Raw genomic sequence first — 11,927 nt, forward strand, 5'->3', positions numbered from 1 at the left:
TTTTTATTATTATGTTATGTTAATCACCATACATCACATCATTAGTTCTTGATGTAGTGTTCCATGATTCATTGTTGCGTATAACACCCATTGCTCCATTCAGTACATGCCCTCTTTAATACCCATCACCAGGCCAACCTTCGCCCACCCCCCTCTCCTCTAAAACCCTCAGTTTGTTTCTCAAAGTCCATAGTCTCTCATGGTTCGTCTCCCCCTCTGATTTCCACCCCCTTCATTTTGCCCTTCCTGCTATCTTTTTCTTTTTTTTTTTTTTAAACATATAATGTATTGTTTGTTTCAGAGGTACAGGTCTGTGATTCAACAGTCTTACACAATTCACAGCACTCACCATAGCACATACCCTCCCCAATGTCTATCACCCAGCCAGCCCATCCCTCCCACACCCCACCACTCCAGCAACCCTCAGTTTGTTTCCTGAGATTAAGAATTCCTCATATCAGTGAGGTCATATGATACATGTCTTTCTCTGATTGACTTATTTCACTCAGCATAATACCCTGCAGTTCCAACCACGTCATTGCAACTGGCAAGATCTCATTCCTTTTGATGACTGCATAATATTCCACTGTATATATATACCACTTCTTCCTTATCCATTCATCTGTCGATGGACATCTTGGCTCTTTCCACAGTTTGGCTATTGTGGACATTGCTGCTATAAACATTGGGGTGCACGTACCCTTTCAGATCCCTACTTTTGTATCTTTGGGGTAAATACCCAGTAGTGCAATTGCTGGATCATATGGTAGCTCTATTTTCAACTTTTTGAGGAACCTCCATACTGTTTTCCAGAGTGGCTGTACCTGCCTACATTCCCACCAACAGTGTAGGAGGGTTCCCCTTTCTCCGCATCCCCACCAACATCTGTCATTTCCTGACTTGTTCATTCTAGCCATTCTGACTGGTGTGAGGTGGTATCTCATTGAGGTTTTGATTTGGATTTCCCTGATGCCGAGTGATGTTGAGCACTTTTTCATGTGTCTGTTGGCCATTTGGATGTCTTCTTTGGAAAAATGTCTGTTCATGTCTTCTGCCCATTTCTTGATTGGATCATTTGTTCTTTGGGTGTTGAGTTTGATAAGTTCGTCATAGATTTTGGATACTAGCCCTTTATCTGATATGTCATTTGCAAATATCTTCTCCCATTCTGTCGGTTGTCTTTTAGTTTTGTTGACTGTTTCCTTTGCTTTGCAAAAGCTTTTTATCTTGATGAAGTCCCAAGAGTTCATTTTTGCCCTTGCTTCCCTTGCCTTTGGCGATGTTTCTAGGAAGAAGTTGCTGTGGCTGAGGTCGAAGAGGTTGCTGCCTGTGTTCTCCTTTAGGATTTTGATGGACTCCTGTCTCACATTGAGGTCTTTCAACCATTTGGAGTCTATTTTTGTGTGTGGTGTAAGGAAATGGTCCAGTTTCATTCTTCTGCATGTGGCTATCCAATTTTCCCAACACCATTTGTTGAAGAGACTGTCTTTTTTCCACTGGACATTCTTTCCTGCTTTGTCAAAGATGAGTTGACCATAGAGTTGAGGGTCCATTTCTGGGCTCTCTATTCTGTTCCATTGATCTATGTGCCTGTTTTTGTGCCAGTACCATACTGTCTTGATGATGACAGCTTTGTAATAGAGCTGGAAGTCCGGAATTGTGATGCCGCCAGTGTTGCTTTTCTTTTTCAACATTCCTCTGGCTATTCGAGGTCTTTTCTGGTTCCATACAAATTTTAGGATTATTTGTTCCATTTCTTTGAAAAAAGTGGATGGTATTTTGATGGGGATTGCATTGAATGTGTAGATTGCTCTAGGTAGCATTGACATCTTCACAATATTTGTTTTTCCAATCCATGAGCATGGAACGTTTTTCCATTTCTTTGTGTCTTCCTCAATTTCTTTCATGAGTATTTTATAGTTTTCTGAGTACAGATCCTTTGCCTCTTTGGTTAGATTTATTCCTAGGTATCTTATGGTTTTGGGTGCAATTGTAACTGGGATCGACTCCTTAATTTCTCTTTCTTCTGTCTTGTTGTTGGTGTATAGGAATGCCACTGACTTCTGTGCATTGATTTTATATCCTGCCACTTGACTGAATTCCTGTATGAGTTCTAGCAGTTTTGGGGTGGAGTCTTTGGGGTTTTCCACATAAAGTATCATTTCATCTGTAAACAGTGAGAGTTTGACTTCTTCTTTGCCGATTTGGATGCCTTTGATTTCTTTTTGTTGCCTGATTGCTGTGGCTAGGACTTCTAATACTATGTTGAATAGCAGTGGTGATAGTGGACATCCCTGCCGCGTTCCTGACCTTAGGGGGAAAGCTCTCAGTTTTTCCCCATTGAGAATGATATTTGCTGTAGGTTTTTCATAGATGGCTTTTATGATATTGAGGTATATACCCTCTATCCCTATACTCTGAAGAGTTTTGATCAAGAAAGGATGCTGTACTTTGTCAAATGCTTTTTCTGCATCTATTGAGAGGATCATATGATTCTTGTTCTTTCTTTTGTTAATGTATTGTATCACGTTGATTGATTTGCGGATGTTGAACCAACCCTGCAGCCCAGGGATAAATCCCACTTGGTCGTGGTGAATAATCCTTTTAATGTACTGTTGATTCCTATTGGCTAGTATTTTGGTGAGAATTTTTGCATCCATGTTCATCAGGGATATTGGTCTGTAATTCTCCTTTTTGATGGGGTCTTTGTCTGGTTTTGGGATCAAAGTAATGCTGGCCTCATAAAATGAGGACTTTTCCTCATTTTTGAGGAAAATGGAAATGGAAAATTTCCTTCCATTTCTATTTTTTGGAACTGTTTCATAAGAATAGGTATTAATTCTTCTTTAAATGTTTGGTAGGGGCGCCTGGGTGGCTCAGTTGGTTGGGCGACTGCCTTCGGCTCAGGTCAGGATCCTGGTGTCCCGGGATCGAGTCCCGCATCGGGCTCCCTGCTCAGCGGGGAGCCTGCTTCTCCCTCTGACCCTCCCCCTCTCATGTGCTCTATGTCTCTCTCATTCTCTCCGTCTCAAATAAATAAATAAAATCTTTAAAAAAAAAAATGTTTGGTAGAATTCCCCTGGGAAGCCATCTGGCCCTGGGCTTTTGTTTGTTGGGAGATTTTTGATGACTGCTTCAATTTCCTTAGTGGTTATAGGTCTGTTCAGGTTTTCTATTTCTTCCTGGTTCAGTTTTGGTAGTTGATACATCTCTAGGGATGCATCTATTTCTTCCAGGTTATCTAATTTGCTGGCATAGAGTTGCTCATAATATGTTCTTATAATCGTTTGTATTTCTTTGGTATTGGTTGTGATCTCTCCTCTTTCATTCATAATTTTGTTGATTTGGGTCATTTCTCTTTTCTTTTTGATAAGTCTGGCCAGGGGTTTATCAATCTTGTTAATTCTTTCCAAGAACCAGCTCCTAGTTTCATTGATCTGTTCTACTGTTCTTTTAGTTTCTATTTCATTGATTTCTGCTCTGATCTTTATTATTTCTCTTCTCCTGCTGGGTTTAGGCTTTATTTGCTGTTCTTTCTCCAGCTCCTTTAGGTGTAGGGTTCGGTTGTGTACTTGAGACCTTTCTTGTTTCTTGAGAAAGGCTTGTATTGCTATATACTTTCCTCTTAGGACTGCCTTTGCTGCATCCCAAAGATTTTGAATAGTTGTGTTTTCATTTTCATTGGTTTCCATGAATTTTTTTAATTCTTCTTTAATTTCCTGGTTGACCCATTCATTCTTTAGTAGGATGCTCTTTAGCCTCCATGTATTTGAGTTCTTTCAGACTTTCCTCTTGTGATTGAGTTCTAGTTTCAAAGCATCGTGGTCTGAAAATAGGCAGGGAATGATCCCAATATTTTGGTACCAGTTGAGACCTGATTTATGACCTAGGATGTGATCGATTCTGGAGAATGTTCCATGGGCACTAGAGAAGAATGTGTATTCCGTTGCTTTGGGATGGAATGTTCTGAATATGTCTGTGAGGTCCATTTGGTCCAGTGTGTCATTTAGAGTCTTTATTTCCTTGTTGATCTTTTGCTTAGATGATCTGTCCATTTCAGTGAGGGGGATGTTAAAGTCCCCCACTATTATTGTATTGTTGTCGATGTGTTTCTTTGCTTTTGTTATTAATTGCCTTATATAATTGGCTGCTCCCATGTTAGGGGCATAGATATTTACAATTGTTAGATCTTCTTGTTGGATAGACCCTTTAAGTAGGATATAGTGTCCTTCCTCATCTCTTATTACAGTCTTTGGTTTAAAATCTAATTTGTCTGATATAAGGATTGCCACCCCAGCTTTCTTTTGGTGTCCATTAGCATGGTAAATCGTTTTCCACCCCCTCACTTTCAATCTGGGGGTGTCTTTGGGTCTAAAATGAGTCTCTTGCAGACAGCATATCGATGGGTCTTGTTTTTTAATCCAGTCTGGTAGCCTGTGTCTTTTGATTGGGGCATTTAGCCCATTTACATTCAGGGTAACTATTGAAAGATAGGAATTTAGTGCCATTGTATTGCCTGTAAGGTGACTGTTACCGTATATTGTTTGTGTTCCTTTGTGGTCTATGTTGCTTTTAGGCTCTCTCTTTGCTTAGAGGACCCCTTTCAAGATTTCTTGTAGGGCTGGTTTTGTGTTTGCAAATTCCTTTAGTTTTTGTTTGTCCTGGAAGCTTTTTATCTCTCCTTCTATTTTCTTTTTTTTTTTTAAGATTTTTTTAATTTATTTATTAGAGAGAGAGTGAGAGAGAGAGCGCAAGAGGGGGTAGGGTTAGAGGGAGAAGCAGACTCCCCGCCGAGCAGGGAGCCCGATGTGGGACTCAATCCCAGGACACCGGGATCATGACCTGAGCCGAAGGCAGTCGCTTAACCAACTGAGCCACCCAGGCGCCCTCTCTCCTTCTATTTTCAATGATAGCCTAGCTGGATATAGTATTCTTGGCTGCATATTTTTCTCATTTAGTGCTCTGAAGATATCATGCCAGTCCTTTCTGGCCTGCCAGGTCTCTGTGGATAGGTCTGTTGCCAATCTAATGTTTCTACCATTGTAGGTTACATATCTCTTCTCCTGAGCTGCTTTCAGGATTTTCTCTTTGTCTCTGAGACTCGTAAGTTTTACTATTAGATGTCAGGGTGTTGACCTATTTTTATTGATTTTGAGAGGGGTTCTCTATGCTTCCTGGATTTTGATGCCTGTTTCCTTCCCCAAATTAGGGAAGTTCTCTGCTATAATTTGCTCCAGTATACCTTCTGCCCCTCTCTCTCTTTCTTCTTCTTCTGGGATCCCAATTATTCTAATGTTGTTTCATCTTATGGTATCACTTATCTCTTGAATTCTGCCCTCGTGATCCAGTAGTTGTTTATCTCTCTTTTTCTCAGCTTCTTTATTTTCTACCATTTGGTCTTCTATATCACTGATTCTCTCTTCTGCCTTATTTATCCTAGCAGTTAGCGCCTCCATATTTGATTGCACCTCATTAATAGCCTTTTTGATTTTGACTTGGCTAGATTTTAGTTCTTTTACTTCTCCAGAAAGGGTTTCTCTAATAACTTCCATGCTTTTTTCAAGCCCAGCTAGTATCTTTAAAGTGATGATTCTGAACTCTAGATCCGACATTGTACTAATGTCCGTATTGAGTAGGTCCCTGGCAGTCGGTACTACCTCTTGTTCTTTTTGTTGAGGTGATTTTTTCCATCTTGTCATTTTGTCCAGAGGAGAATAGATTAATGAGAGAACAAAATACTAACAGGGTAACAATGTCCCCAGAAAATATACTCTAAACAAATCAGAAAATACCTGAAGCAGGGGGAAAAGAAAGGGAAAGAGAGAAAAAAAAAAAGATAAAGATAAAAACAGAACAAAACAAAACAAAAAGAATACGATCAAATATGATCACGCTGGTACATAGATCAGTGCCACACACTAGATTTTGGGTGTTTTGGTCTGTTAGAAGAAAGTGCCTCCCAAAATTTTAAAGAAAGAAAAACTTATATATGTACAAAAATAAGGGTTGATATGATGAAGGGATGGAATATGATTGTAAAGATGAAAATTACAAAAAATTTTATAAGAGGAATTGATAAGAAGTTGTTTGAAAAAAGAAAGAAGAGGATTTAAGAAAAAAAAAAGGGAGAGAATGTGATCAGGCAGGGGAGTAGAAAAAAACCATACACTAGAGATTTAGGGTATATTTTGATCTGTTAGAAGAAACTATCTCAAAACTTTAAAGAGAGAACAACTTATATATATGTGCCAAAAATACGGGTAACTACTATGAAGGGATAGACTATGACTCTAAAAATGAAAAATAAAAATGTTTTTTAAAAAAAGGGATTGATAAGATATTGGTTGAAAAAGGGAAAAAGAAAAATTTAAAAGAAAAAAAAAGACAGTTAAAAAAAATTAACTTTGAAAGACTACAGAATCATGGTAAAAAAAGCCATGGACTCTATGTGCAGTATTCCCCTAGCACTGGAATTCTGCCGTTCTCATTGACGGGTAAACTTGGTCTTGGCTGGCTGTTCTCACTGATCTTCTGGGGGAGGCGCCTGTTGCCGTGGTTCCCAAATGTCTTTGCCGGAGGCAGAATTGCCCCGCCCTTGCCCGGTCTGAGCTAAGTAATCTGCTTGGGTTTGCTCTCGGGAGCTTTTGTTCCCTGCAAGCTTTCCATACAGCTTTGGAGGCCTAGAGTGAAAATGGCAACCTCCCAGTCTCCATCCTGGAGGAGTCGAGAACTCGGAGCCCCGCTCCTCGGTGTGCCCCCAGAGAAAAGCAGTCAATCAGTCCCATCTCCCCTGTCTCTGGCCGCACTCCATGCTCACCCAGCCTGTGATCGAGCCTTTCTATCTCTCTCACCCGACCCCGGGTGGAGTCTCCAACCCCAGCAGATCCCTGCAGTGCGCTCCCATGCCACTCCTCCCGGGGGAGGAAGGGGAGTCTCCCCGGACCTGCCGCTTGTTGGGTCCCTGCTGGAGGAGCAGTGGGCCAACTGTGCCACGGATCACGGTTTATGGCAACCCCGAGCTGAGAGCCCGCGCCTCAGCTCCGTCTCTGCAGCCAGCTTCCCTGCTCCGATCCCTGGGAGCTCTGCTGCACTCAGGCATCCCCAGTCTTTCTGTGACCCCAAGGTTCCTAAGACCACACTGTCCCAGAGAGGGTTCTACCCCCGCTTAGCCACTGGAGCGACATCCCTCAGCGGAGCGGACTTCTAAAAGTTCTGATTTTGTGCTCTGTGGTTCTATCACTTGCCAGAAGCAGCCAACGGAGGCCCCTCCCCCGCCATCTATCCTCCCGAATATCACCTCGGACTCACTTCTCCGCAAGTCCTTCCTTCCAGAAAGTGGTCGCTTTTCTGTTCAGAGAGTTGTTGCTATTCTTTTCTTCGATCTCCTGTTGAGTTTGTAGGTGTTCAGAATGGTTTGATCCCTATCCAGCTGAATTCCTGAGACCAGTCGAAATCCAGGTCTCCTACTCCTCTGCCATCTTGCTCCGCTCCCAATGCACTGTGGTTTTGATGTGTATTTCCCTGATGATGGGTGATGTTGAGCATCCTTTCTTGTGTCTGTATGTCTTCTTTGGGAAAATGTCCATTCATTTCCTCTGCCCATTTTTTAACTAGTTGGGTTTTTGCTATTGAATTATATAAATTCAACAATTCATACATATTTTGGATATTAACTTATTATCAGTTATGACTTAAAAATATTTTCTCTCATTCCCTAGGTTACATTTTCATTGTGTTGACGGTTTCCTTTGCTTCACAGAATCATTTTAGTTTGATGCAGTTCCACCTGTTTATTTTTGCTTTTGTGGCCTTTGCTTTTGGTGTCAAATCTAGAAAATCATTGCCAAGACTAATGTAAAGGAGCTTACCTGCTATGTTTTCTTCTAGAAATTTTATTGTTTCATGTCTTACATTCAAGCCTTTATCCAGTTTGAGTTAGTTTTTGTGTATGGTATAAGACAGTGATTCAGTTTCATTCGTTTGCATGTGGCTGTCCAGTTTTTCCAACATCATTTATTGAAGAGACTGTCTTTTCCCCCATTGTATATTCTTGGCTCCTCTATCATGAATTAACTGACCATATATGTGTGGGGGTTTTTTTTGGGCTCTCTATTCTGTTCCATTCATCAATGTGTCTGTTTTCATGCAAATGCCATACTGTTTTGATTACTATAGATTTGTTTAAGTTTGAAATCAGGGAATGTGATGCCTCTTCCTTTATTCTTTCTCAAGATTTTCTTGGCTATTCAGGGTCTTTTCTGGTTCCATACAAATTTTAGGATTATTTCTTCTATTTCTGTGAAATATACCATTGGAATTTTGTTAGGGATTACATTGAATCTGTAGATTACTTTAATAAATTCTTAACTAAGGAAGATGTCTGTTACTTCAAATATAAGCTGGGCAAAAACATGCAGAACTATGAAATTAAATCACTATCTTAAACCACTCACAAAAATTAATTCAAAATGGATTGAAGACTTAAACATATGACTTGATACCATAAAACTCCTAGAAAAAAAAAGGGAAGAAGCTCCTTAACATGGGTCTTGGCAATGATTTTCTGAATATGTCACCAAAATCACAAACAACAAAAGAAAAAAACAAATATGATTTTATCAGTCATAAAAGCTTCTGCACAACAAAAGAAGCAGTTAACAAAATGAAAAGGCAATCTGCAGAATGGGAGAAAATTTTGCAAGCCATATATCAGAAAAGGGGTTAATATCCAAAATATATAAAGAAATATAACTCAATAACAACAAAAACAACAAGCATCCAATTGAGAAATGAGCAAAGAAACTAAGTAGATATTTTTGAAAGAAGACATCCAAATGGCCAACAGGTTCATGAAAAGATGCCCCAAATCACTAACCATCAGGGAAATGCAAATCAAAACCACAGTGAGATACCACCTCATACCTATTAGAATGGCTGTCATCAAGAAGACAAGAGATAACAAGTGTTGGTGAGAATGTGGAGAAAAGGGAGCCCTGTACATTATTGGTAGGAATGTAAATTTGTTCAGCCTTTATGGAAAACAATATGGAGGTTTCTCAAAAAATTAAAAATAGATCTACTATGTGATCCAGCAATTCCATTTCTGGGTGTATACCCAGAAGAAATGAAAACAGGGTATCAAAGAGATATATGCACTCCACGCTTATTGTGCCATTATTCACAATAGCCAAGAGATGGAAACAACCTAAATGATCATCAGGATGAATGGATAAAGAAGATGTGGTATATATATACATTGGGATATTATTCGCCCATGAGAAAGAATGACATCTTGCCATTTGCAACAACATAGACGGATCTAGAGGGTATAATGCCAAGTGAAATAAGTCCATCAAAAAAAGATCTATGAAAAGCCCACAGCAAATATCATCCTCAATGGGGAAAAGATGAGAGCCTTTCCCTTAAGATCAGGAACACGAGGGCGCCTGGGTGGCTCAGTTGGTTAAGCGACTGCCTTCGGCTCAGGTCATGATCCTGGAGTCCCAGGATCGAGTCCCGCATCGGGCTCCCTGCTCGGCAGGGAGTCTGCTTCTCCCTCTGACCCTCCCCCCTCTCATGCTCTCTCTGTCTCTATCTCATTCTCTCTCTCAAATAAATAAATAAAATCTTAAAAAAAAAAAAAAGACAAATACCATATGATGAAAGGCAAATACTCATATGTGGAATTTAAGAAATAAGACAAACAAGGAAAAAAAGAGACAAACAAAAAGACAGACTCTTAAATATAGAGAACAAACTAGTGGTTGCCAGAGGGGAGGTGGATGGGAGATGGGTGAAATAGGTGAAGGGAATTAAGAGTACTCTTATTGTGATGAGCACTGGGTAGTGTGTAGAATTGTTGAATCATACATTGTACACCTGAAACTAATATAACACTGAATTAAAAAAAATTTTTTTAAATCTGGGGTTCAAATTCTAGGAATCTATCATTAAAAGTTGAAAACTCTGAGAACTTTATGAAAAAGAAGTTCATAGTGGGCTTATTTATACTATTAACATAGGGAAAAGCTTAAACACTCAAAAATATTGAAAATATTACTATAGAATATTATGTAAATATTAGAAATTATAATTATTTTAAATTTTTAATGATTAAATTTATCATATATAGTAAAAGCCAAGATTTCAAGATTTTGTACATATTTTCATATCAAATATGAAAATATATACACATGGAACAAAGAATATAGGGCATTACACCAAAAAAGTTATCAGTAATTTTCACCCTATTAAAACTATTCTTTATATTTTGTTATTTTCTTTTTTCTTTTAAGATTTTACTTATTATTTGCCAGAGATAGAGCGAGAGCAAGAGAGAGCACACAAGGAGGGGGATATACACATTTAATATTTAATCAAATGATAAGCTTTCATTGATAGCTAGAGATGCCGAAAAATCTGCATCTCTGCCAAGGTTATTTCTGCTTTGGAAAAAATACATAAGCAACCTGCTCCTGGATTTGCTTGGTCTTAATCCCATAAATGATGGAATTCAGCATAGGTGGAACCAGAATGCAGACATTAGCCAAGAAAATGTGGATATGAGGTGGAATGTGGCGTCCAAACCACTGAATAAGACTTGTGAAGATCACAGGCCCATAAAAGAGGATGATGATGCAGACATGGGAGCCACGTGTGTTGAGAGTTTTGTGGCGAGCATCTCGGGAAGGCATGTGGAAGACAGCACAGAGAACCAGTAGATAAGAAACAAAAATTAACAGGACATCTAAGACCACTGTCGACATGATGACAAAAAGTCCATACCAGATGTTCACTCGAATGTCATTACAAGCATATTTGGCCAAACCAATGTGTTCACAAAAGTGTGTGGAATAATATTATTTTGGCAGAAAGTCAATCTTTTCAAAAGAAATATTATGGGGAAAATTGTACAATAACTTCTCAGACAGTTACTCCAATTTTCCCAGTCAGAGCACGTGTAAGAATCGTGGTGCACCTCAGGGGGTAGCATATAGCAATGTAGCAGTCAAACGCCATCACCAGCAAGATCCCTGACTCAGAGATGAAGGTGGAAGGGTAGAAAAAAACCTGAGTGATGCAGCAATTCAGGGAGATCTCCCCAGCATGGAACCAGAAGATGGCCAAGGCCTGAGGTACTATGCAGGTGGAGAGGACAATGTCCACTCCGGCCAGCATGCAGAGGAAGAGGTACATGGGTTCATGGAGGCTGCTCTTTATTATAATAATAAAGATGAGCAGGCTATTCCCAAGCAGGGCGATAAAATAAGAAATGAAGAAGGGGATGGAAATCAACATGTGCTGGTCCTCAAGGCCGGGGATGCCCAACAGGCAGAAGACTGTGTGGCTAATAGCAGTGTGGTTTAAAGAAGTCATGCCTAGGGAGACCTTTCAGGACCCCACCTCCTATTCACACAGACAAGAGAAAACACAGATTTTCTTATAATATTCTTTGGTGAAGACACTAGGAGATTTGGGCAAATCTTACACTCTGTCTTCTTGGAACATGCAAATAATAAGACACATACAAAGGTTAATTGAATATATTCCCTGCCCTCAATGAATGACACTCTAATTAAAGAATACATGTTTCCAACAACCAAAAATATTGCTGTATGTTCTTTCCCTACAAACAGATGGTTAAGAATGTAGGAAGGAGACCATGGGGGGTGGGGGGTAAAGGCAATTACAAGATGATGCTTGAATTTGAGATTGAGTCATTTAACATAAGGTAAAGAATGAAAAGAGGGAATCACCAAGAAAAATGTTTGCATTCTTGAAATATTTCCAGCCTAGGGTGGCCAATGCACAGAAAACACTGAGAGGGGGCAGGGGGAGGGGCTGCCCAGGCAGATTTTTCCTGATAGTGAAGAGCCTTGATCATAACTTCACATTTAGACTCCATCCTTTACACAGGGGGTAGCCAA

At 39.8% G+C, this 11,927-nt stretch overlaps 1 pseudogene; it reads right to left on the minus strand.

The window, feature by feature from the left end:
• Positions 1–10,436: 10,436 nt before the first annotated feature.
• LOC110593429 lies at positions 10,437–11,376 on the minus strand (annotated as a pseudogene).
• Between the last annotated feature and the right edge of the window lie 551 nt (positions 11,377–11,927).

This window comes from Neomonachus schauinslandi, chromosome 11 (genome assembly GCF_002201575.2).
Source record: "Neomonachus schauinslandi chromosome 11, ASM220157v2, whole genome shotgun sequence".
Classification (NCBI taxonomy): domain Eukaryota; kingdom Metazoa; phylum Chordata; class Mammalia; order Carnivora; family Phocidae; genus Neomonachus; species Neomonachus schauinslandi.